Genomic DNA, 24,572 nt, shown 5'->3' with positions numbered 1-24,572 from the left:
AGATAGGTGTCCACAGAGATGAAAAGAAATAGAAAATCAGAATTATCTGAGCTGGTGAACAGCTGATGACTGATGATTTAATTGATGGAAAAGGAAATACTGAGAAGGTCCAAGAACAGGCTGGGAAAGATGACCCTGCCAATTCTCTTTCTATTGACAATGGGTTGTGAAAGTATAAACTGAAGATGTCAGAATGAAGACAGAGGGAAAAGTCAAGGATAGAATTTTCGATTTGAGAGTTTTAGATCTGGAATTCTGTATGGTTTATATAATACTGTTATTTAATGTATTTTAAAACCATGTAAATGATTAAGTTACCTTTCCCTCCCCCTATCTTTCTCAAAATCTTAATTCCTGTAGAAGAGAAAAAAAGTATGACTTTAAATGAGTTAAAGAGGTAATATCCATTTTTCCACTTAGTGCCACTTACTGGATGTATATCATGTTATGAGAAATAGTCTCAGTACAAACATGAATGAAACAAAATTCTTACTGTTAAGAAGCCCACAGTGTAATGGAAATTGTATAGAAATAAAGAAACCACATTCTCATTGAAGAATTAATTGAATCAAAGAGTTTCCCCTACCCCCATGTGTGTCTTGAGGGAGGAGGAGTTGACAGGCAACAGTTGGGAGTGGGGAGTGGGGGGCAGGGTTATGGGCAGAAGCAACATCAGGTGACGGGGTACGGAGGGTGGGCGGCGTGAGTGTGTGCGCGACACCACATGGCCTATTTAGTATTGAAAACAGGGATGCACAGAACTCAGGGTTGTGTCTCAGGAGCCGAGGTATATTATCTAGTGTAGAAAACAGCTCAAACTTTTTAATAACCTTCAAGATTTATTTTATTTCACTTATTGTGCAAACCATGACAGTTTTGACAGTGAAAAAATGGGCTAAATAATTACACCAGAACAGGTATAATTTAGCATTGTGCAGGCAAACTCAGACATTTGGTAGCTGTGATGATATTCCTGCACAAAGTGGTCATGAATGTACTTATTGATGAGGCAAACTGGGTTCCTTGATAAGAAACAAAAATCTTAAAAAAAATAAGCCAACATAGTTGATACAGAGTCTTGGAAGAAGGGATAACTGCTTTTAGGTGGGAGACAAGGCAAACTTTTCTGAGGTGGAACCTTTCGAGCTGAGACCTGAATGACAAGGAGCCAGCGGAGATAAGATCCGTGGCGGGAGGGCTCCGGAGAGAGGCAAGCAGCAAAAGTCCTTTTGTAAGTGGCAGGAAGTTAGCCTAGCCTGTTCTGGTTGGAATATGAAAAATCAGGGGAGCTTGAAGGACGTGAGGCCTGAGACATAGGGTCTAGTTCATGTCCATTCAGGTGGGCACAGTGAGGAATTTGGATTTTACTCTAAGTGTCTCATGTATTAGTTTGCTAGAGCTGCTGTAACAAAGCACCACAGACTCGGAGGCTTTTGCAACAGAAATTTACTGTCTCTTGGTTCTGGAGGCTAGAGGTCTGAGATTGAGGGTGTTAGCAGGGTTGGTTTCCTCCAAGGACCGTGAGGGAAGGGTCTGTTCCGGGCCTCTCTCCTTGGCGTGTCCATGATTGCCCTTACCAGTTTCTTCACATTGTCTTCCCCCCTTAATGTGTCTTTGTCCAAATCTCCTCTTCGTATAAGGGTGTTAGTTATACTGGGTTAATGTCCTCCGTAATGACCTAATTTTAACTTAATTATGCCTTTGAAGATACTGTCTCCAAATATGATCAGATTCTGAGGCAGCGAGGGTCAGGGCTTCCACATAGGAATTTTTGGAGGGACATAATTCAGCCCATAACGCCTCATAAAGTGTGGAGAGAACTGTGGGAATGTTTGATTTGCCAAATAAAAGGTATTTAAACTCAATTTTAAAGGGAAGAAGGATAAAAACAGTTATATCTTCTTTTCCGGTTAGCAGGGAGGTTATGGTGTTAGAAAAGCTTTCATAGAAGATTATAATAGCCTTATGTAGAGAGGTGTATTAAGAATTCTTAAAGGAAGATACTGTTCATGTCTCAAGTGTCTAGACATCAAGAGTTTGTACATAACAAACTTGCAATCTTGAACTGTTTTCAAAAAGAGGTATATAAGAGCTTCTGCTGGTCCTGAGATCTGGAGTGGTAGGCGCTAGGAATGGCCAAAGGTGACTGTCCTTTGTTCATGGGTGCTCAACAAAACAGAAGGAATGACGTGTTATTTACAGAGGCACACATAGGAAAGGTTACTGGCTCATCCATATTCTAGGTACTGGAGCGTGAAAGCACAGACTTAACAGCATTAACCGTACTTAGTGGGGAAATTTGATAAGAGAATTTCCCCAGTGCCCATTACAAAGTTGGTCTAGAAGCAAGGTTTAAAACAGATGTCTTAAAAAAGATATTTTAAACTAGCTGAATATTTTCTAGATATATGATTCTACAACAACAACAAAAAAACAAAAACAAAAAATAAAACACACATGGATGAGAAAGAACAAAAGCAGAACTTTTTCTAGCCTTACTTTTTCAGAAGAACCTTGAAAGCTAAAATCTAGTCATTTCATAGTAAAGTGAGTGTGAGGCAAATAGCTATTCCAGAAAAAACATAATGGGAGGTGGAAGAACAGAACAGAGATCTTGGATGGAAGTAACCATGACACTTGGAGTTTAATAAAAGAAACACTAACATATATGCCTTGGACTTCAAAGTGTTGAAAGTAAGGTTAGGGAAAAGAAAGAATACCATGACTACACACTATAAAATGAAGTACTGATCACACAAGTGCCATTGAATTGTTCCTACCTTCAGAACTGAGCTGATTCGTATTCCTTCTCTTGATTCCTGTTTAAATGTCCTTTTGATATTCTAAATATCCTGAGTTTCTGCTCAAAAACTCAACTGGTTTTGCTTTATTTACATTTGCCCTTTTGAATGCAATGTTTTGAGTTTCCTCTTTAGTACCCAAGACTCCTTTGCCAAGAGCACATCTCCAATTTTTTTTGTCTTGGCCCTGCCTTCCATGCCATCCATAGGCCATTTCATGTTTGGTCTTTGTGTCCTGGGGTCCAGGTCACATGGAGTTGTAGACTTCCCACTTGCCTAGACGTGGAATCTAGATAAAGCAGAAGGGAGCGCTCTAGAATCTGACATCCAACAGCATGGTGGTGAATAACCTCACTGGAAAAGATGATGTGACTGGAGAACTCATGGTGAAAAAGACTCTAGGAGGAGGAAGGAAGGAGGGACATATAAAGTGGACAGAAGCAGAAGAGAAGCATGTAGCTGCTCAATTAAGTTCAGAAAAGCTAGGAATCCAAATGAGCTGAGTTTTGAGAAAAGTGAATTAAAAAGCCATTTAGACATAGATTTTGAACAATAAAGAATAGTATATTTTAGGTTAAATAAATAGTTCGGAAAAGATGATATGATGCTAACAGGTGATAGAATAGAAGGGTGAATCTCCAGTTAGAAAAAAAAAGAATTATATCAAGAAGTTGCAAACAGCTTTCATGGAATGAGAGGCTTTGGGATAAACTCTGTTGGAGGTTTGGGGAGGAATAAAGGGGAAGCTTGTAGACCGGGGGTAGTGTGTTAAGACCATGAAGGCATAATGAAAGAGCTGATCTTTGAGAAAGGGTTAGATATATGTGAAGGAATCATGAGAATCAAGGTGGAAGCTAGGTTGGGAGTATGTCCTTTTCCTCTTGTCACTGAAGCAGTCTTCAACTAAACTTTCTCACTAGGTGTAAGATACAACTCTCAAAGGCACCTGTACCTAAGTTCCTATATCCAGTCTGGGGGACACATCTAGTTCATAGACTATTTGCAAAGGCTAAGTGATTAACAGGCCCAGTCTTAGTCTGATGATGGAACTGGGTTTTCCTGGTTCTGACAGTCACTGGCATCCAATGCTTCATAGTCTCAGGGCTGTCTCATAGATAGAGATCTGCAGAGATGTGGACAATTTTAGCTTTAGAGGGAAAAAGATCACTCTAAACACTGAGAACATTAATACACCAATTTCCATCAAGGGAAAGCATGTAATTCCAAATAGAGTTTGACAGACTTTTATTACATTAAAATAAAGTGGTCTTTCTCAGTATCTGTTATAGGAGAGATGCTTGTTCACATCAATAGAACAGACAGACTACTAGTTTTCCGTTATTGGAACATTCTCCATTTAAACATCTGTCCTATGAGGAGTTGAAATACGTGGCCTCTAAATTTCCATCCAGTGCTAATATTCATGATTCTGTGCACTCCTGATAATTAGGCAACTTCCTGGAAGCAGGGTTACATTTTTCAATTTAGAACAAAGTAGACATTTGGGAATATAATTGTTGAAATACTCCACCAAAATGCTAACTTATCTCATGGAGATCATATGTCAGTTTACCTTAATATTGGTTGGCATTTATTTTCAATATTTATTTCCCAAGGAAAGAGACATTGGTGTTATCAATTAGTGAAAAAGAACTGAACTTTAAGTTTAAAAATATGTTTTAGAACATCAAATGGGCATTTAAACTGAGGTGGGACAAAACAATCCATGTGGATTGTGCTTGATGGAAATCATAAATGGCAAAAAACCTTTATCTTCTGTTCTCAGCATAATAAACTGATGCTTTAGAGTTTATTGCTTTTAAATCTTACTTGATTTTCATGTGGGGTTTTTCTAATATATGTTTTATAGATGTGCAAACAATGTTGGAGAGGTTAAGTGACTTGCTCAAAGACATATATGTGAAAACATTTTGAACATCTATGTGGGAAAAGAAAACTTAATACTATTCTGCTCATTAGAGTCTCCCTAAAAATCTATCCTTGTCATCAATTGATATACGTTACATAATTTTAATTTAGGGCTTTCAAAATCAACTCTATTAATAATAATGATAGTAATAGCTAATTGTGTTAAGCGCTTATTGTATTTTAGCCACAATATACTAAGCACTCCATATCCATCATCTGATTTACTCACTTGGAATGCATACCACTCTGAAAATGACAGTGTACAGTTATAATTATTTGCAGCATAGCATTCAACACTGAAATGATGAAATACAGAAGTAGAGATTTTTTGGTATCAGCATAGGCTAGGCCCCTCTATAACAAACAACCACCAAGTCCTGTGGCTTAAAAAACAGAATTTATTTCTCATACTACATGTCTATCTCTGGTGTGCTGGAGCCCTGTCCCATGTCATCCTTACATGTCTCCGTGTTAGTAGGGCCGTCACCAACCAGAATATGGCTGACTACCATGGTAGAGGAAAGGGAGGGGTGAATCAATTATTTGTTTCAAATTCTTCTTCCCAGAAGTGATGCTAGTTCCTTTGATCAAAGCAAGTCACACCTATACCAAACATCAAGGAAATGGGGAGTGCAGATTTACCATGTGCCTGGAAGTACTGGGATATTTGGTTGTACGCACTAATATCTGCCTCAGCTAGGTAGTGTGGTAACAAGACAGGTACCACTTAGCATTTCTAGAATTACTGTTTTCACAAGAAATAGGTATTTACCTTTTCCTTCTGTAGAATGTCTTTGTTCCTTTAGTGACTGCATTGAGTGCCCACTCCACAGGAAACTGTCAAGCATAACAGAGTGTCAGGACACATGGGAAAAAATAGGATCTTGCTCAGTTATTCTCAGTCTGAAACCACAGTTTTAATTCAAAAGGGCATAAATTTGATTTTGCTTATTCAGTCATTTATTCATTCAATCTGTCATTTGTTCAACAAGTAAATATTGAACACTGTGGTTTTTTTCTGACAACAACCAGTTCTCCAATTCTCTGACATCCAATCATTCTGTTCAGTCCTGGTAATACCTGGAATTAGCACAGACCTCACAAGTCAAAAGCTCAGTTCCACAGACAGCCCCCAACTTAAGACACTAGCTGCGAATGGAGAGCCCAGGCTATCCACTCTTTGGCCTGGTCAACTTCAAGTTGGAGGTTCCTATGACCCCCAAGTTTCAATAATTCGCTGGAATGACAGAACTGGAACAAGTGCTTTGCTTCTGACTTGCAGATTATTTTCAAGGCTTCACCTCAGGAAAAGTCAAATGCAAGAGATGTAGAGGGCAAGGTTTGGGAGAGGGAGGGTACATCACCCCCCCCCCAATACATTGATGTGTTCATCCGCTTGGAAGCTCCTTAAACCCCGTCATTTAAGGGTATTATTGAGGCTTCAGTATGTCAGCATGATTGATGAAATTATTGGTCATTGGCAGCTGAACTCTCTCTCTGTCCCCTGCCCCCAACCTGGAGGTTAGGGGTGGCACTGAGAGTTCTAACCTTCTTATCAAATCCTATTTCTGGTGACCTGTCCCATCCGGAAGCTCTCTAGGCCCTCCTCCGCCATGAGTCATCTCATTAGCATACACTAAGCAGTAAATTCTGGGGGTTTTAGGTGCTCTGTGCCAGTAACCTGGGAAAAAGACCACATATTTATTTTTGTTATACTACAAACACCCCATGTCCAGCTCACTGCCTGGCACTGGGGATGCGGTGATGAATGGAATAGACAGTCCCTGCCCTCAGGGAACTTCAAGTTAAGCATACACATTGAAGGGGAGCTCAGCCTAGAGAAGTCAGTGAAAGTTAAAACTTAGAAACAAAACATCACCTCTACTGTTATGAGCACTTATCTCCACACATGAATAACATCAAGGAATAAACTGGAAGCAGGGGCCAGGTGTGTGTGTGTGTGTGTGGGATGGAAATGACACCTGGAGAAGTTAACACTGGTTAACACTGACTTTCTGATGATCTAAATAACTATTAATATATTCTTATGTCTTTGATGTGGTCTAAGTTTGGCACATTTTTCTTATCAAAGCACAGGGTAGGATGCTGGCTATAATCCCCCAGGATATAATCTAGGTTATACAGTTTATGGAGAATAATAGCACAGCCACGAATACACACATGGATTAATGAATACCTGGATTGATGATTTCTTGAGCAAATATATAAACTAATTAACTATTAAGTGTAAACCATATATATAGAACCATATTTTATAGTTCACCTTTCTTTCTTTGAATTTTGAATTTAGGAGATTTGCAGTATGAATTCTTATGGAAATCCTACAATTTCCTTTAAGAACTGCAAAAAAAAAAAAAAAAAATCCATGAGTAGACCTGTCAGAGATGCTCATGTCATCTTACTTTTGTTCTAGTTCCTCTCATCCTCCTGACTTCTCCACATTTCTAAAGAAGAAGTGACTTAGTTTTGCTGAAGTTGTAACCTTGATGGTTTTACTGAAATCGGCCTACTCACAAAAAGTTTTGTTTTCCGTTATGAACACAACATGTAAGAACTTGGAGATTTTCTTTTTAGCCAACAAGGAAGAACACAGCTAGAATATCTCATTGCCCTCAAAAGGTGTAGAACATAAGCCCTTCCCTTTTACAAAGACAGTCAAAGTCTTGATCAAGGAGGGTCCATTTTGGGCCAAACTTGTGAGTAAAAGAAGATGCTCCAATCTGTGCATCAAACGTTTTGACCTTCACATAATGTAATTAGGTATATTATATATTTACCTCAAAATCTTACTTGGTGACCTGCTTGAATGATTACTATAGTTTCTAAGGTATTGTCTCCATTTTTCAGAGTAAGGTCACAAAACAGGAAAAAGTATTGTGCATCACAGTAGGTAAATTTGCCTATGTTTGTTAGATCAAGGTCATTGATGTTTTAGGCCTTCACCCAATTTAGATGCAGCTGGTATAAGGGGCATTGAATATGCTATCATATCATTCAGGTGGTTTGTAGTAACATTAATAATGATGTCTTTTACATGAATGGGATTTTTGCAGACATTGTCACACACAGCTGCCCTTTCCTGTGGGTTTTCACTCAGGGGCATGCTCATCTTGTGGGCAGTGAAAAGGGGAGATGATCCTTAAAAGTGAGCTCTTTGTGGAATTTGACCCAATATGGGTTGAGGTCTCTCTTGCAGGTGTGACTGTGTAATTTTTAAAAATTGCATAAATTGAATGCATAGGCTTATAACTAAAATAGCATAAGAGTTTGAATCTAGTTAACTTCACTCTATGGAAAGTTAAAGTCAGTGAAAATCCAGAAAGAGAAATATAAGAGGTTATTTTTCTTATAATGAATTTATTGAAGAGTCTCAGTTCTTTAAGAGGAATAAATATGTCATGGTTTTCTTTTTTTTTTCCTCCAATAATCTCTTTCAACCATACTACGTTAATTATCCATTTTACTTCCTTAACTATATCTTGAACAAGCTCCGCAATTTCTTGTGTGTTTCATTTATTAAAACAGTCCAGTGCAGTTTAAAAATTCCCTCTACTGTCTGTTTTAAAGCCTGACTAAACTTGTGACTAAACTTGTGGTTCCTGGAGGAAGGCTCCTCAGTCTTAGGGTTGCATCTGCTCTGTTCACTGTTGATGGGGTGATTTCTACCTAGGTGGTAGGCACCTTCCCAGGGCACAGAGGGCAGGTTTGTCTTGCCCCTCTTCCTCTGAAGACCCATCAGAGGGAGCAGCCTGGTTGATCCTGTGCCCTACCACCAGCCCATCAGCACCTTCTCATGGCTGGGCACACCTGCTTGCCTGCCCTGGTGACTGCCAAGGGCATCTTTCTCTTCCTCTTGGCTCCACACCATCACAGTAGAACCATAGGCACTAATGAGGGGCTCCCTGGGGCTCCCAGAGTCTATGAGGCCCTGGGATGGGGCTGCTTTATCCTTTATCCCTCAGCTCTATTGGCACAGGCTATGATGGGTGGCTGGAACCTTCCAAAATTTCTAGACTAGAAATAAGCATGAGTCATTATGTTGTCATATCCCTCCATATTCCAGGGGATAAATGCCACACTCTTTAAGAAGTCCCTTTTTATGGGGGCAGTGGAATTGTCTTGCAGGTTCATTAGCCCAGCAAACAAGATGGTCAGGGAGTAGGATGGAGGTGCTCCCCCATAATGGATCATAAGTAAAGATAACCACTGCTTCTTACTAAAGCCTTGTGTTAATTGGGGAAGGGAAGAAGAAAAATCTCTTCCTGAAATCTTCATTTTCCATGAAAATCCAGTTCCCTTCCACCAGTCCCCAGCGTAGTGGTTGGTGGTGGTTGGGTAGATTGTCTCACCTTCTAGTAAGCCCTGGCTGTGAGAGGTGTCTGTCTCTAATTTATGGCCATTCAGTGGTGGTTCTCTGTGGGTCTTAGCATAGTCCTTAAATCAGAAAATTTTTCACTTAACTATCCTGCTAAATACTTTGTTGCTGTACATCTTTCACTGCTCCCAGACTAGCTACAGGGGGAACATACACAGAGGTGTAATACATGTTTATATTTCCTCTTCTTAATGTCTAATGTGACAGTCTGTTTTCTGAAGAGATGTTTTTAAGGCTTAAATACTTTAGATACACCAAAGGTATCAGCATAACAATGAAAAGGGATGTTGACAAATGGCATTCTGATCTTTCAAGACCTGTGACTGATTTCAGTTGTTTCACCTTTTAATGGCATCCTACAGAGACCAAAATTTCACCAAGAGGGAAAGACTTTAATGTGCTAGTTTGCGTATACTGAACGGTTTCTTACAGATGAGTCTTTAGTGAATTCCCCTGCTCCCAGACAAGAGAAGGGGCTTGAGGAATTAGGGAAAAGCCAAGAGGTGGGAGAACATTCACGATCTTTGGTGGAGTTCTTGCTTTGCCATATTTTCCAACTTAAGTTATTTGATTGGTGAATGCAGCTGCTGGAGCTTATGTTCACTGAACGTGTCTTATATACCAGATACTCTGCTGAGGGCTTTATAAGCTTTGTGTTGCTTGATTCTCATGGCAGCCTCACATGGAGCACCCTGTTAGAATAGAAACATTACTATCATCTTCCTGTCAGGTTGCCACTGATTCACTAACTGGCTCCTTTTGTCTTCATAAACCCCTTGGTGATCTAATTGTCCCACATTTCTGCAAGGATATCCTAATGTAATATTTTCAAGTGCCTTATTGAAATCTTTAATATGTGTTGGTATGATTGTTAACAATTATTATGGGCTTAATATGTGCCAGTTTTTATGTTTTAAGTAATTTGTGTGCAAACCTTAAATAACCCCGCAAAATCATGTAAGTAAATATTATCAGCTCCATTTCAAAACAATGAAGAAGAGAGGGTTAAAGGACATTCTCCAGCTCACACACAGAGAACATAGACACAGGATTTGAGCCTGCCCCATCTGACTCCAGAGCCCAAGGATTTAACCCCTGCTTTGCCAGCTTCCTGTTGTGTATTGTCACAATAGAAAGCATAGGTCGGGTGAACCCAAACTGTGCTCAACGCTTGTTGATTCATCTTTTTAATAATAACAAACCATCCCGTGGAAGACTGTTCTAAACTTTTTAGCCCATTAATTTTGTTAAATTTCCAAAAGAAATAGTAAAACCAGAAAATATGCCATCCTATGGAATCTAAAGATTTGAATCTAAAAATTTTTCAGACTGGGGAACAAAATTCAATTTTTATAGTGCCTACAAGTGAAATAACACTTGTTAGATTAGATGCTGCTGATATGCAATCCAAAAGTGAATGCCTAGGTTCCAAAAGCTTCAACTAAAGTGAGTCTCAGAAATAAGGGGTTTCTTGTAAGCTCGGGAGTTAATAAAAATCTTGCAGGGAGGAGATTCCTGGGAACAAGGTGTTGCTCTGTGTGAGGTACCAGCCTAACACTGACAGTATTCGTGATGTAGAAGATGCCATGAACTAGTTCAAACTCTGTTGCCTTAACTTTCAGTGAATGCTGTTAGATATTTTCAAGTATCTTTAGTTTTAAAACAGATGCTAGTGAGATCCAAGAAATTCCTTGCAAAAGTTTTTCAGTAAGCTTGGTTTCAATAAGCATGTATTTTTTGTAATTTAATGAAACTAAAAATAATAAATTATACAGCAAATTACTTGCAGTCTAATATTCAAGGGTGAGTTGTGTGTGTGAATGTGTGAGCATATGTGTGTATGTGTAACTTTTTATATTCACTTCCATGCTGACTTCTGGAAAAAATTACATTATTTTCTTTCAATCTCTGGTGAACTGAAGCCACATCCTTTTGTGGGTTTTTCAACTCTTGCTACCTTCAGGGTTCTGCAATGCTTCTGGTGTCCAGTTTGAGATAGATTTGATTCACTGCAGAGACCCAGCCTCTTTCCTATCAGGTGAACATAACTGTCTGGCTGACTTGGCATATTTCAGGATTAAGGCACATATTTCAGATTTGTCTTATTCACTTACTGCAGAGAAGCGGGAGCTCTCTGTTTAAAAAGCTGCAAAGCTGAGCCTGTGTATTAGCAAAGAGGAGCCCTTGACAATGCTTCATCTTTTTAATTCGACTAACAATCATCAGTGAACAAGAAAACTGGGCATTTTTAACTTCCTATTATCAGTAGATGGAAAGGTTAAGTGTGTTTATAATCAGCTGCCTCACTTGTGTGTGTTGGCAATGTCTTAGTCATTTCTATATCTCTTAGGCTATTATTTATTTACCTATTTATTTTTATTATAATAGAGTTGATATACAATGTAGTGTTGGTTTCATATGTACAACATAGTGATTCAATAATTGTATACATTAGTACATGCTTCTCACAATAGGTGTAGTTATCCCATTATCATACCAAGATATTACAATATTATGGTTAAATTCTCTATGTTGTACTTCCTGTTTCTAACTTATTTTATAATTTCCAGTTTGTACCTACTTATCCCCTTCATCTATTTCACCTATCCCCATGCCCTATTCCCTATGGTAACCAATAGTCTGTTGTCTATATTTGTGGGTTTCTTTCTTTTTTTCTTATTAGTTTTCAGATATAAGTGAAATCATATGGTATTTGTCTTTCTCTTCCTGTTTTATTTCACTTGGCATGATACGCTCCAGGTCCATCCATGTTGTCTCAAATGGCAAGATTTCCTTTTTTATGGCTGAGTAGTATTCCATTGTGTATATGTACCACATCTTCTTTATCCATCCATCTATCAATGGACTCTTGGGTTGCTTCTATATCTTTGCTATTGTAACTAATGCTGCAGTGAACATAGATATACATATATCTTTTTGAATTAGTGATTTTGTTTTCTTCAAGTAAATTCCCAGAAGTGGAATTGCTGGGTTATATGGTATTCCTATTTTTAGATTTTTGGGAAACCTCCATATTGTTTTCCACAGTGGCTGGACCAATTTACATTCCCATTAACAGGTAGGAGGGATCCCTTTTCTCCATATCCTCACCAACAAAAGGGAAGACGTTCCTGTCTTTTGGATAGTGCCTATTCTGAATGGTGTGAGGTGATACCTCATTGTGATTTTGATTTTATTTCCCTGATGATTACTGATGTTGAGCATCTTTCATGTGCCTATTGACCATCTGTGTGTCTTCTTTGGAAAAATGTTTAGGTCCTCTACCCATTTTTTTACTTGGATTATTTTTTTGTGTGTGTTGAGATGTATGAATTCTTTATATATTTGGGATATTAGCCTCTTATTATATATATCATTTGCAAATATATTCTCCCATATGGTAGGTTGCCTTTTTGTTTTGTTGAGGTTTCCTTTGTCATGTAGAAAAGCTTTTTTGCTTGATGTAGTCCACTTGTTTATTTTTACTTTTGTTTTCCTTGTTCAGGGAGATGTATACAGAAAGAAATTTCTCATGTTGATGTTCATGAGATTATTGCCTATGTTTTCTTCTAAGAATTTTGTGGTTTCCTGTCTTACATTTAGGTCTTTAATCTATTTAGAGTTCACTTTTGTGTATGGTGTAAGACAGTGATCTAGTTTCATTCTCTTACATGTAGCTTTCTGGTTTTCCCAACACCATTTTTAGGTGGTGTTTTAAATGAGAAAGATTCCAACAAACTGAAATAACATCTCTAGAGGTTGCAAAAGTGTGTCTAGAAATCAATTGTTAAGCTACTGATAGAGATTAAAAGCAGGAAATCTATTAAAGGAGGTCAGTTTCTATAGTGGCTTCTAGTAAAAGAGAATGTGTGTCCAGAGATGCATTTGAGCTGGTGGGAACATTTATCATGTACTTCCTGTATGCACAGTACTGTATGAAGGAAAGAAAACTCATATTTTGCCCTCTAGATACTTCCTTGCCAGAGGATGATTCAAAAACCCATATCCATACAGATAAATGATTTGCATACTTGCAATACTGGAAAAATAAAATGATGTGAAAAATTAGTTGTTAAATGTGGTGGTTCAGCTCTTTTATGTTCTGGACTATTACTTTTGCCAAGCCAACCCATATAAACACAAGTCACCCCCTTACTTGTTGGAAAGGAACATGCTGGTAATAGTTGAGGAAAAGCCTAGGTGCCAGTCCTGAGAGGTGACCTTCGATTGACATTCCATATTCAGAAATCCTCATTCGAAGGGGCTGTATCAATTAGATACTCACGGCTTCCATCCTGAACCTTCTCTATATGCTGAGTGCAAGGTTGGTCCTCAGATAAGCCCACCAAGGAGAGCGGTGTACCCCCCTTTTCCAGCACAGACCCCTTCATTTATTAGCTTTGTGGCCTGAAGAAGTGATATACACCCCATACAACTCAGTTTCTTCATCCCTGAGAAGGTTGTAATAATGTCACTAGCTGTTAGGGGCATTAATGACATAATTACATTATGCAAAACTCATCGAAGTGTTCTGTTCACCTGGGGAGTGTTCAATAAATTTTAAAGTTATAATATTACAACTGTTACAGTTTTCTCATAGCTGAGGAAACTCAGTCTCAGAGGGTTAAGTGGCTTTCCCAAGATCACAGTTAGTAAGTGAAAAGGCAGGAGTTTGAACCTGGCTCTTTCTGCGTCTAGGTCAAGTGCTTGTTCTCATATGTATAATTTGAATGCATTGCAAACACATTTTCCAAGTTCTGACTGTGCAAGTACTCTGTTGGGTGCTAATCAACAAGCAAGACTGAGCCCACATTCCAACTGCCTCTAGAACTGCTTCTGTTCTTCTAGAACATGCAGTCTCTGACATTCAAGGCCAGGATGACCAAGTCCCTACTATGCTCCAGGCCATTTTATAACATGGAGAGTGAGGCTGCCTGGGGCCAAAAGTGTGGGGAAGAGTTTCCTAAGTGCAGAAAGGGCTGTGTGGCTCTTCTGCCATTTGAGAGCGGTGCCAGTAGGCACAGCAGCAGAGAGGAGCACAGGGGAGGGCAAGGTGAGCACAGCTAAAGGCACTGGCAGCTTCCACAGATGCTCTGCTACACAGCCCCACGTCACTTAGTGGGTGCTAAGAGTTTGGGCTCTTGTGCAGAATCTCTGGGTTTGTATCTTACCTCAGCTGCTTATAAATTGTCTGATCTTGTGTGGGCTACTTATGTCTGTGTCTCAGTTTCCTTATCTGCAAGATTAAGATCACAGTAGTGCTGGTTTTGTGGAAACTTCATAGCCAGGATTGCTTAGCACACAGAAAGTATTCAGCTAATGTTAGTAACGTCAGTGAATGTCCAGTGGAGTGTCATCTCACTTACTCCTCACGTCATGCCTGGGGAATAGACATGATTATCTCCACTGAACAGATGAAGGACCAAGTTTGCACAGCTAATAAGAACCCCAAATAGGACTTGAACATAAACCATCTAACTCTCCAACCTGTGCATTCTGCCTTGTGCTGAACTGTCTCCTGAGGAGCTTAAAGAGTCTGGACTCACTATATAGGAAGAAAAAATGTGAATTCAGGCAATCTCTAGCTGTGCAGCCTGAGGAAGTGACATATACTCTATTAATCTCACTTTTTTCATCTCTGAAAGGGGCATAATAATGTCACAAGCTGTTGGGAGGGTTAGTGACATCATTATATTAGGTAAAACTCATTGAAGTGTTTGTTTACCTGGAGAGTGTTCAATAAATGTTAAAATTATAATTGTTACAACTGTTATAGTTCTCCTATGCAGCTGAGGAAACTCAGGCTCAGACGGTTAGTAGCTTTCCCAAGAACACAGTAAGCAGAAAAACAGGCTCTAGGTCCAAAAGATCTTATTCAAGATTTTAAGTGCTCCAACAGGAAAATAGAGCCCAAGGGCCTTGGAGCATGAAAGGGGAGCAGTGAGTAGCTGAATATCTACTCTGGAGAGAGATTGGGAACAGGATTAAAGAAATGGGCATCTGAGGTTTAGGTTAGATGGTGTGAAGTATGTGGTTTTAGATTGAGACGGACGTGGAATAGAATTATAGCTCAGCTCACATCCCTGGCTTTGCCACCTGTGTGACCTGGGCCACAATTGCTAAATGCATTGCTTAATATCTCTGAACCTTAGTATCTAGAATGAAAATAAGAGATTATAACATCTGACTTCTGTAGAAATTAGTCACTGAGTGATGCTTGATAGGTATAGCACCATGCACGCCAGGGCCAGTTTCTATTCCCTGTCCCATGGATGACAGAGAGAAATGGGCCTTCATTTGATGGAGAAAAACTGTCTAGATGGTGGGAACATCACAAGTGCAAAAGAAGAAGTCACAGGGGTGTTTGGAAAATTGAAAATAGCACAAACCTATGTAAGTGTAAGTCACAGTTATACACAGTTTATGTTTAGAGATGAGGTGTGAGATGAGAATGAAAGGAGGTGCATTTCATTCACTGACTGTTCTTCCAAAAAAGGTTTCATACCTACAGGATCCACTGATGAGTTTTGAGTGGGGAAATAACAAGACAAGCACTGTGTTTAAGGGAGAATTAATGTATCTTCTGCATCTAGGGTGGATTCGTATGGAGACACTGGGCGTGAGCAGGAACAGAGAAGGAGCTGAAAATAATGAGATCTGTTGGAATAATGTAGTCAAAGTTAAAGCAGTGGTCCTGATAATAAAAAGAAAACAAAATAGAGCAATATGGTCATATCAGTTAGCTATTGCTGGGAGGAGAGAACCTTTAGGACAATATATCTTTATGATTCTGAAGTTCTCCTAAAGCCTTTCTAAAGAACAATCACATCTTTAAGAATTTTTCCAATGAAAACACATTTGTTTTGACTGGAGAAATGACACAATATACTTATAGGGAAGCTCATCTTTGAAAATAAACTCAAATGAAGAAGCAAGTGACAAAATTTAAAATAAGTATAGGAGGGTGAGAGAAAGAGCTCAAAGCATGACCACGCTGGGACAGGACAGTTTCAGTGGACAGGCCACCCTTTGTGGGTCTGTCCCTGTGCGGAGTAACATCTGATAGTGGAGCTAGCTAATTCCGGCCATTGCAATAGCCAAGTACCTGGAAACACTTTCTAATTAACACAACTGACTACATTTCCTCCTATAGGGATCTTAAGAGTATACGTTGTTTTCCAAAATAGAAATTGTTGCTCCGATGCAAGAAACTTAGAAACTGAATTTCACTCTGATGGTTCTGAGTTTGAAACCCCATTTCTTTGGACTCTGGGAGTACAACTCTATGTACTCTTGAAGCATTTCTTGGCCATTAGCTGCAAGGTCAGCATACATGGGAAGAGATGAATATTGGTGGGAGACTATCACCTCAACACCCAGTGCTTCAAACATTTGTTTGGCATAAGCTTTCACCCACTGAGTCTTTTCCGTACATAAGGAAAAATAACAAACATCTATGCGATTCCCCAATACTAGCTATACACCACAGAGCACAAAAGCTCGGAGAGGGTTTCTCCGAGTGCATTTTCTCCAGTGAGATGATTTATTTAGCAGCACCCCAGATTCTGCTGTGGACTCATTTATTCTAGCAGTGGGATTGATTTGAGATCCCAGCAGAGGGCTTAAGCATGGGGTTTTTTATTGTACCTCATGCAACATTTCATTAACAACACCATTTAAGCAAAAGACTGGGTAATCCATCAGCATGTCTATTTATTTGGCTTTGGTTGCATTTTTGTTTGTGCAACTTAATACTCGTGACTAGATTAAATACTATATTAGCAGCAGGTGTTCCGGAGAGTTTGCATATGGTTGTATGTGTCTGGCCTTGAGTGACTGACTTACCACTGGCAAACAGAAGCCTTACCCTGTCTATCATCAGGGAGATCCATGGTGGCAGAGCTTGAGAGATGCCAGATTTCTCTCTGGTTATATTGTGATTCTTTCCTCCCTCCTGACCATTCTACCAAGAGATGCTGAGTTTTCTCTTTGGTGTAGACAAACTTAAGCGTGGGAGGAGCTCGTCTGACAGCCGAAGCTGCCCTGGCCCACCTGTGTGTGCTTTCTGCTCACGGGGTAGGTCGCCGTCAAGGGCACCTTAGCTGACGCTCCTGGTACTTTGCCCACCCATGCTCCCCAGAATTTCTCGAGGTCACCTGTGGGTAGTTTGCAAACTGCTGGCTGCCTTCGTTTCCCTGAGGGGTTCTCTGGCCATGGGAGTCTGCCTGGCTATGCTCAAGACAGGCCAAAAGTGCCAGGAAGGTGGACTGAATTGGTTGGTATATGAGGGCTGGAATTTGTAGATAAATAAAACCCTGACTTCCTCGCCCCTTGGAGATGATCCTAAGGGGTGTTCCACATGCTCTCTAGGAGGTTGCCTGCTGAGACCAAATCCCAGTGGTCCACAGCAATAATCTGGCTATTAGTCGGGGTTCCTCTCTTCCCTCTCTCACTGCCCCATGTCCTCACGCAGCTTCCCGGGAATCCCCCCCCCCACATAAACTACCTACACCCAAATCCTTATCTCAGGGTCTGCATTTAGAAGGGAACCCCAGATGAAGACAAACAGATTTTAGATCAGGACTGCCTTGTAGCAAATTCTGACCCTATTACTTACAGTTTTTAATTTAAGGAAATGATTGGACATCTTGTTACTTCAATTTCCTTATCTTGGCAGAAAGGTAGTATAACAAAAACTGATGTTTTTGTGAGGCTTTAACTGAAGTCATATATAGTGAGTGCTTAGCACAATGTCTGCCACATTGTAAGTTTTCGGTAAATGTTAACTTTCATTATTATTACTAATAATGTCATCTACTTCAAATCATCTCTAAAGAAATGGCATGAACAGCTGTGGACAACTACAGGATATAGCAATTCTGGAGGCTTTCTTACACCTGTGTCAGCTCTGGGAGCTGAGAGTTCAAGTTCCTGCTAGCCTAACAGTTACAGGCCTGTATCAGTGGAGCAGGTGTGTGGACTTTTAAAAGGCTGTAGGCTGGTGAGGAGAAGAGCCATCATATTTCCCCTGCTGAAGTGAATAGTCTGGTGTGGACACTGAGCATGAATATCATGAGTTACAAGCGAAATGGTTTAACACTGAAATCCATGTTCCTGGCACACTGTGATGACAGATATATGGCTTTCTTGAGTTATGCTAAACTTTTGAAAGATTCTGTTAGTAGCAGTGCCCCTGCCTAAGTGTAACATGGTACGTTAAGAAGGAATATTCTAACAAGCTTTTGTGGAATGCCCTAGTATGTCCCAGGCATTCTGTTAGATACTCAGTGACTGAAACAATATATGATGCCGTCCTTGGTTTGAAGCCTGCTGGTTGAAACAGACATGTCAGCAGATAAATTACAGCTGAGTGCTGTACTGGGAAGGACGTGTTCACTTAGGCTAAGGCAGGGAAGAAGGCGGGGAGTTTTTATATACTTTAATTCGTACTGGAGGTAGCTTTGCAAATGAGGGGTCTGAAGCTCAAAAAATCGCATGTAAATTAACTGAGGTTTTGGGCTACTAAGTGGAGTGCCAGCATTTGTACCAAATCCTTCCTTCCCCAAGGCTCTTCCTGCCATGTCAGGCTGTAGTGACGGTGGGTGGAAACACACAGTGAGCTGTACTTCGGGGTTTTTCTGCCCCGTCACAAGGAATCCAAGCAGTTCTCTCAGTATATAGTCATGGAGCTCCTGGATGTGTGGCACTTAGAATTTCTTTTTGTTTGTTGCACAGGCAGTAATATGAAACTGGAATAATTCACACATCTATAGTTTGAGTGGAAAGAGGAAAAAGGGATGAGGCATCTGGCCTATTTAAAATAGCAATAAAAGGAAAATTTTGTTTCCCTAAGCAAGATTAAGAGCATAATATTAAGGAATTGTGATCAGAAATAATATACACAGAGTTAGTTATCCTTTTGCCCTCTCATTGATTCACAACTTGAAATTTATCTTTTTTTTTCTTTAGGTGACCTCCACTGTAACATAGAATTAATCAACCCTTGTTGTTTATCAGATTATTTGGATACAGAACTAATGAGGTTATCATTCAAAAAGGTCAGGGAAGTGGGGTTGTAAAGCAGGATTTGGGGAGCAGGCTGCCTGGTGGGGGTAATGATGTAAAGAATCAGTAGCATCTGGTTTTTAAATATAAATTAGCGCTTTCGAGAAATAAGGGATGGTCTCTGCCCTTAGAAGATTAAAAAAAGGCAAAAAAATAAGAAAAAAGAAAAACAAGGATATAACCAATTTACATGCAATAATCATAGGACTTTGTGATATTAGATAAAAATAATTCAATATTAGATAATGGGTGAGGTTAATCAGAGAGGAGGTGAGGACATGAAGCCAGCATTTTTTGGATACTTGCTGAATGCCTCTGTGCTGCAGATATTAATAGACTGGTCAGTGAATATTCAATACATATTTTACAGACAGGGATATTGAGAATCAGGTATTTAGTGCTAAGTGCCTTACCTTAAGGGGGAGAATTGGAACTAGAACCCAGGTTCAGTGTTCAGCTGTGACAACTCTCCCCTCCACTGTACACCACCTGGTTTAGGTGGAAATACCCCAAAGGAGCTGGTGTTGGGTTACAGTTCCAAGGAGGAGAGGAATGTCATGTTGCAATTAGGTGGCGGGAGGTTATCTCAAGAACACTGCAGTTCACGAGCAAATTCTTGGGAGCAGGAGGAGACTGTGATCCAGGAAGCCAAGGGAACCATTTGCTACAAGGAAGAGTGAGCTGGAGCCTTGGGTAGCAACGGGAGGCGTCAGGTGGCACTGGCTGGGGGGCTAACAGTCGCATATGGCTCAGGGTGAATTCAGTGATCATCTTCGAACTCCTGTTGTTCTAAGTCATGTGCTAGAGAACACAAATGAGCAAAGCAAGCCTCTAGCCTAAATAGATGGCAGTTTTGTGACTTAGATTTTATCCCAGGACCTGTTGAAAGTGGTCTGATTTTTGTGTTTGATCTATGAATCTCAAAGCATGAGGTAGAGTAATGGTGTCATGGAAGTAGTGGAGATGGACTCAGAGTCTGATTGCAAGGGGTAAGCTGTTTCAAGGTCCCTGGCTGATGCAGCTTCTGCAAAAAGAATGCTATGATAATACAGATGGAAGGCTGCCAGGAAGTGGAGAAGGGTCTTAAGGGCAGGAAAGAGTAGTGAACACATTTGTGAAATGTGGCTGGGCAGTGGTGTTTGGATTTAGCAATTGAAGCATGACCAAGATAGGCAAGCACTAAGCAAATGCTACTAATTCTTAACCTTGAGCTGTATCTTCCCAGTAATTAAGAGAATGGAGGAGTATTTTTTGATATAATTCCTTTCAGCCTTGTATATTTTTATTGTTGAATGAGGTAGTAACCAGTATAAGAAGGAGTTTAGGGAATCAATTAAAAACCCCGGGCACTTTCCATGTACTAGTTATAATTCTTGAAATTCTTGGATTATAAAATATGAGATACCAACTCACTCTGTAGCAATTCAAAACCTAGTTCTGGTGCAGGTAAGACAGGCCAGTAGCAGTTCCAGTGTTTGCAATATGCGACATGAAATAGTTATGATTTGATTTACCTGTTCCTCCTCTCGTGTGGGCATCCGAAGATGCCCATTGCATATCTCTGTTACAGTAAGTTTACCTTTGTACTGAAATTGTGAGGTTACTTTTCTGTCTCTGTCAGTAAACTGTGTGTTCCCTTTGTGCACGATCTCAATTCCTTTTCAACTTCTTGGCACTTAGAAAAGAATGTGGCTCATAGTTCAAGGTCAGTAAGCATTCAAATGAAGGAATATCTGAAGTGGTAGACTCTTCCTTTATAGTTACTGTTGTGGCTTATAAAATAGGTACAAATATAATCCAAGATGACATAGCTGTTTGGTAATTCCCTATAAATTTGCTGGTAGTAGAATATGCTGAAAAGACTCAACAGACTTCTTTATTTAACTCTGTGGGTGATGGACCGTCAGTCATTTGATAGTGTTTGAGCATCTATTTTATATAGCAGGCAATATGCTTAGCATTAGAGATTGTCTTCAACTGTTTTAAAACACTGTTGATATGGAAACATATTTGTTGAAACATACTGAAACCTGTGGGATATGGTAATGTCATTTTCTGCTCTCAAAGCAAGAGTCACTTGTTTTCTGAGCTGACTTCAGTTGGGTTTTGTAAATCAAGTGTGATCTGAGAACAGAACACAGGAGGGCACCAGAGAACAAGAAACAAAACAAAACCCTTGAATGGCTGGCTCTGGAATAGGGACCTTGCTAAATTTATCATCTCTCTGTAGTCACTTTCTATCTCAGGCATATGATTGTGCATGACTGAGAAGAGGACATGTATGAAGAGAACCAGAGAGTGGCCCTGTACACATGTTGCTCTAAAACATTTTAAGGTTCCCCATTGGCCCATCCAGAGGAGGAGAAGCCCCCAGGTAGATACACAAAGCGCAGCAGCTCCAGCTCTTGCCCGGATGCCTTTACTCGGCCCGTTAACACACAGCACAGGCCTGGTGGTGCAGATCCAAGGGTGCTCTTTAAGAAGAGACAGGCAGTGGGTTTGAACACGGGCCAACTTCTGCATACTTCCCTGTGCCCAAGCACATGGCTCCCAGACACATGGGGAACGTGAGTCAGTCACTGTAGCTTTAAGACCACAGTGCTTTACCAGTTTCCGGCACTGAACTATGGTTAGAATTTGAAAATCACCAACCCTGGCTTCCATATCATTAGGCATAACTCATGATGTCACTGGAAGGGTGTGGCAGCTTGAAGGTGACAGGATTAATGAAAGCCCAGTTCTTTTGACTCAAAGAGTTGTGGACATATGTATGTGAATATATACACCCCTGTCTGCTCCATCTTTCTCTGGGATACTAGGCCCCCAATTCCCACTATCTGCTAGTCATTCCCACATGTATGGCCCACGAGCATCTCAAACTCAGGATGTTCAAAATAGATCTTACCAGTGTTTCTTTCAAATCCAACTCTCCCTTTCTTTGTTTCATCTAAAATAAGTAGCAAGACCAAGTTAAACAGGCTGGAAATCTGGAAGTAATCCTCAGCTTTGTGCCTCACAACCCCCTAACCCTGCTGTCAAAATGCTCACCAACCTGTCTCTTCTATGTGTACCTTTTTTGTATTTCTCTCTCCTGTAGAGTATTTTAAATTCAGGATTATCTGTCTCTTTCCTAAATTCAACAGTGTTCATGTAGTGTTGTTCTAGCCTTCATCTAATCCACCCATCTCTTTTTTAAAAATTTGTCTCTCCAAAGGTTGTCCACTGTTAACAGAATAACGTCCAACTCCATAGCATTGTACACAATCTGTCATATTTTCTACCTTAGCTCTTACTTCACAACTCACAATCTCTGTCCTCCCCAGTGCACACAAACACCAACACCCTCCCCACATTGTCTGTTTTCCAGCAGTTAATCATATTTACCTGTAGTAAACTTTGCTGGATGGGGATGGGATTCCTATCAAACTAGACCAGCAGCTGGAAAGCTACAACCTGCAGACTGAATATTACCCATGATCTCTTCTCATAAATAAACTTCTATTGGCAAACATAGATCATTGGTTGCCGAAAGGGCATGAAGAAGGGATTACAAAGTGGCGCGAGGAAACTTTTGGGGATGATGGATATGGCCCTTATCTTGATTGTGGTGATGATTTCATCGGTGCTACTCATATATTAAAACATAACCAAATTGTACATCCTATATATGTGTGGTTTATTATTATATGTCATTATACCACAATTTAAAAGGGAACATTATGGATAAACATTCAGTATCAGGCATTCCGATAGTCTCAGCCTCAGCCTGAGAAGTTACTTGTCTCTTGATAGTGGGGTCACTGGAGTGATTTCCCAGATTGAAGCTCCTATTCTGTTACAGTTGTAACTTATCCCCATTTACAGATCCATTCCATAGATTTTTTTGGGTTCCTATATGTGCTCAGGCAGTATATTGATTGTGTGTATATACCCTTCCCTTGCTGTAGGTGATCCTTGGCTGTTGAACATGCTTCTTCCCGAAGTATTTCATCCCTTTTTAAAATGCAGGGGCTCATCTGGTAGAATATCCCTTTATACCAGCAGAGAAACGGGGCTGCTCAGTTTCCTTGTTTGGGTAAATTATCCTTTGGAATTGCACACCATGTAATTTAGCCTCTCAAATTCATCTTCTCCTTTGTAAGATTTAACAATAACAGGATGTTTTTAGTTAGGTTGGAAAACTATAATTAAAAAGAAAAAGAAATGCAGGAAAAAATTAGAACTCAAAGGAGGTTTTATGAAAATATGACAGACTTCAGAATGGAAGACATCCCTGGGAAATTCTCCATCTTGTAGGGCCTTGTAAATGACACTGGCTTCACACAGTGGCCTTGAGGTTGAGTACAGTGTGATAGCAATTTTTAAGCTGCTTAAGACAACCCACCGCTCATGGCTGAGCAACGTTCCCTTGAGAGGAGAATTTGCTGGGGTTTTTCCAAGCCCAACTGCTTAAAATTCAAATGACCCAATGCTAGCTTTGCTTATTTCTTGGGAAGTTTCCTTAGCCACATACCAGCAGGATTAGGATGCTTAAAGGAATATGTTTTTAACATTGGTGAAAAGAGGAGACTGAAGAAATTCTATTACTATAGAGACATGTAGACAAGCAATTATTGTTGACTTGAAGGTAGATTATTGTAATTGCCATTTTATGAGTTGTTAATTATTCACTTATCAGTCCACATGGAATGAAACATGGAAAGGGCAGACAGAGAGGGCAGCCTGTGCTGGACACATTCCCTGTGTTATCCCACGTATCTCAGCATAGCCGCTGGATAAAGCTGTTGTTCTTACCAGTTACAACTCAGAGACTGAGGCTGAGAGATACACAGGTGTTGATTCAAGGTCACACAGCTCGTGTATGCTGGGCAGGAATTTTAAGCTAAGTCTGGCCAGCTCTAAATCTTCTTTCTCGTACCCCACTGCTCACTACTTACTGTGAGGCATTTGATATCACTGAGCTGCTTCCTTCCCCTGCCGTTCAGCGTGCTGGTTTCAGCATCATCCCGCTGGGCCACATGAGAGATTATGGAACGGTATTGCAATTGTGGTGGGCCATTATCTCTGCAAGCTCTCCTGACATCATCGGTATACCTGGAAGGGTGGATAATCCTGGGTGGATATGGAGAAAATCTCAGCCTTTCTTTATTTAACATTAGTTTCCCACCCCCCCCCCCACCCCCCTTGCATGTGTTTTTTGCATGGACTTTGTGGAGTTTTAGGAGTTGAGTTTATTTTGGTTTAACAGTAAAGAATTTGGTTCTTGAGGACATTTTCTCCTATGTGTTCCTGGGGATTCTGGTTCCTGTCTCATTCTCTGTGAGACATAAGCTGCATTTCTTTGGCTGGGGAAGGCAGTTGGGAGCTGGTCTCTCTGCCTC

The 24,572-nt window shown here is 40.2% G+C and overlaps 1 protein-coding gene across 32 annotated transcripts in view; it reads left to right on the top strand.

The window, feature by feature from the left end:
• Positions 1–24,572, top strand: part of NRXN3 (neurexin 3) — a 1,528,794-nt gene that overhangs the window by 663,744 nt on the left and 840,478 nt on the right. The gene's annotated exons all lie outside the window — the stretch shown is intronic.

This window comes from Manis javanica, chromosome 8 (assembly GCF_040802235.1).
Source record: "Manis javanica isolate MJ-LG chromosome 8, MJ_LKY, whole genome shotgun sequence".
Taxonomy (NCBI): Eukaryota; Metazoa; Chordata; class Mammalia; order Pholidota; family Manidae; genus Manis; species Manis javanica.
This window is presented reverse-complemented; position numbering and strand designations above follow the sequence as displayed.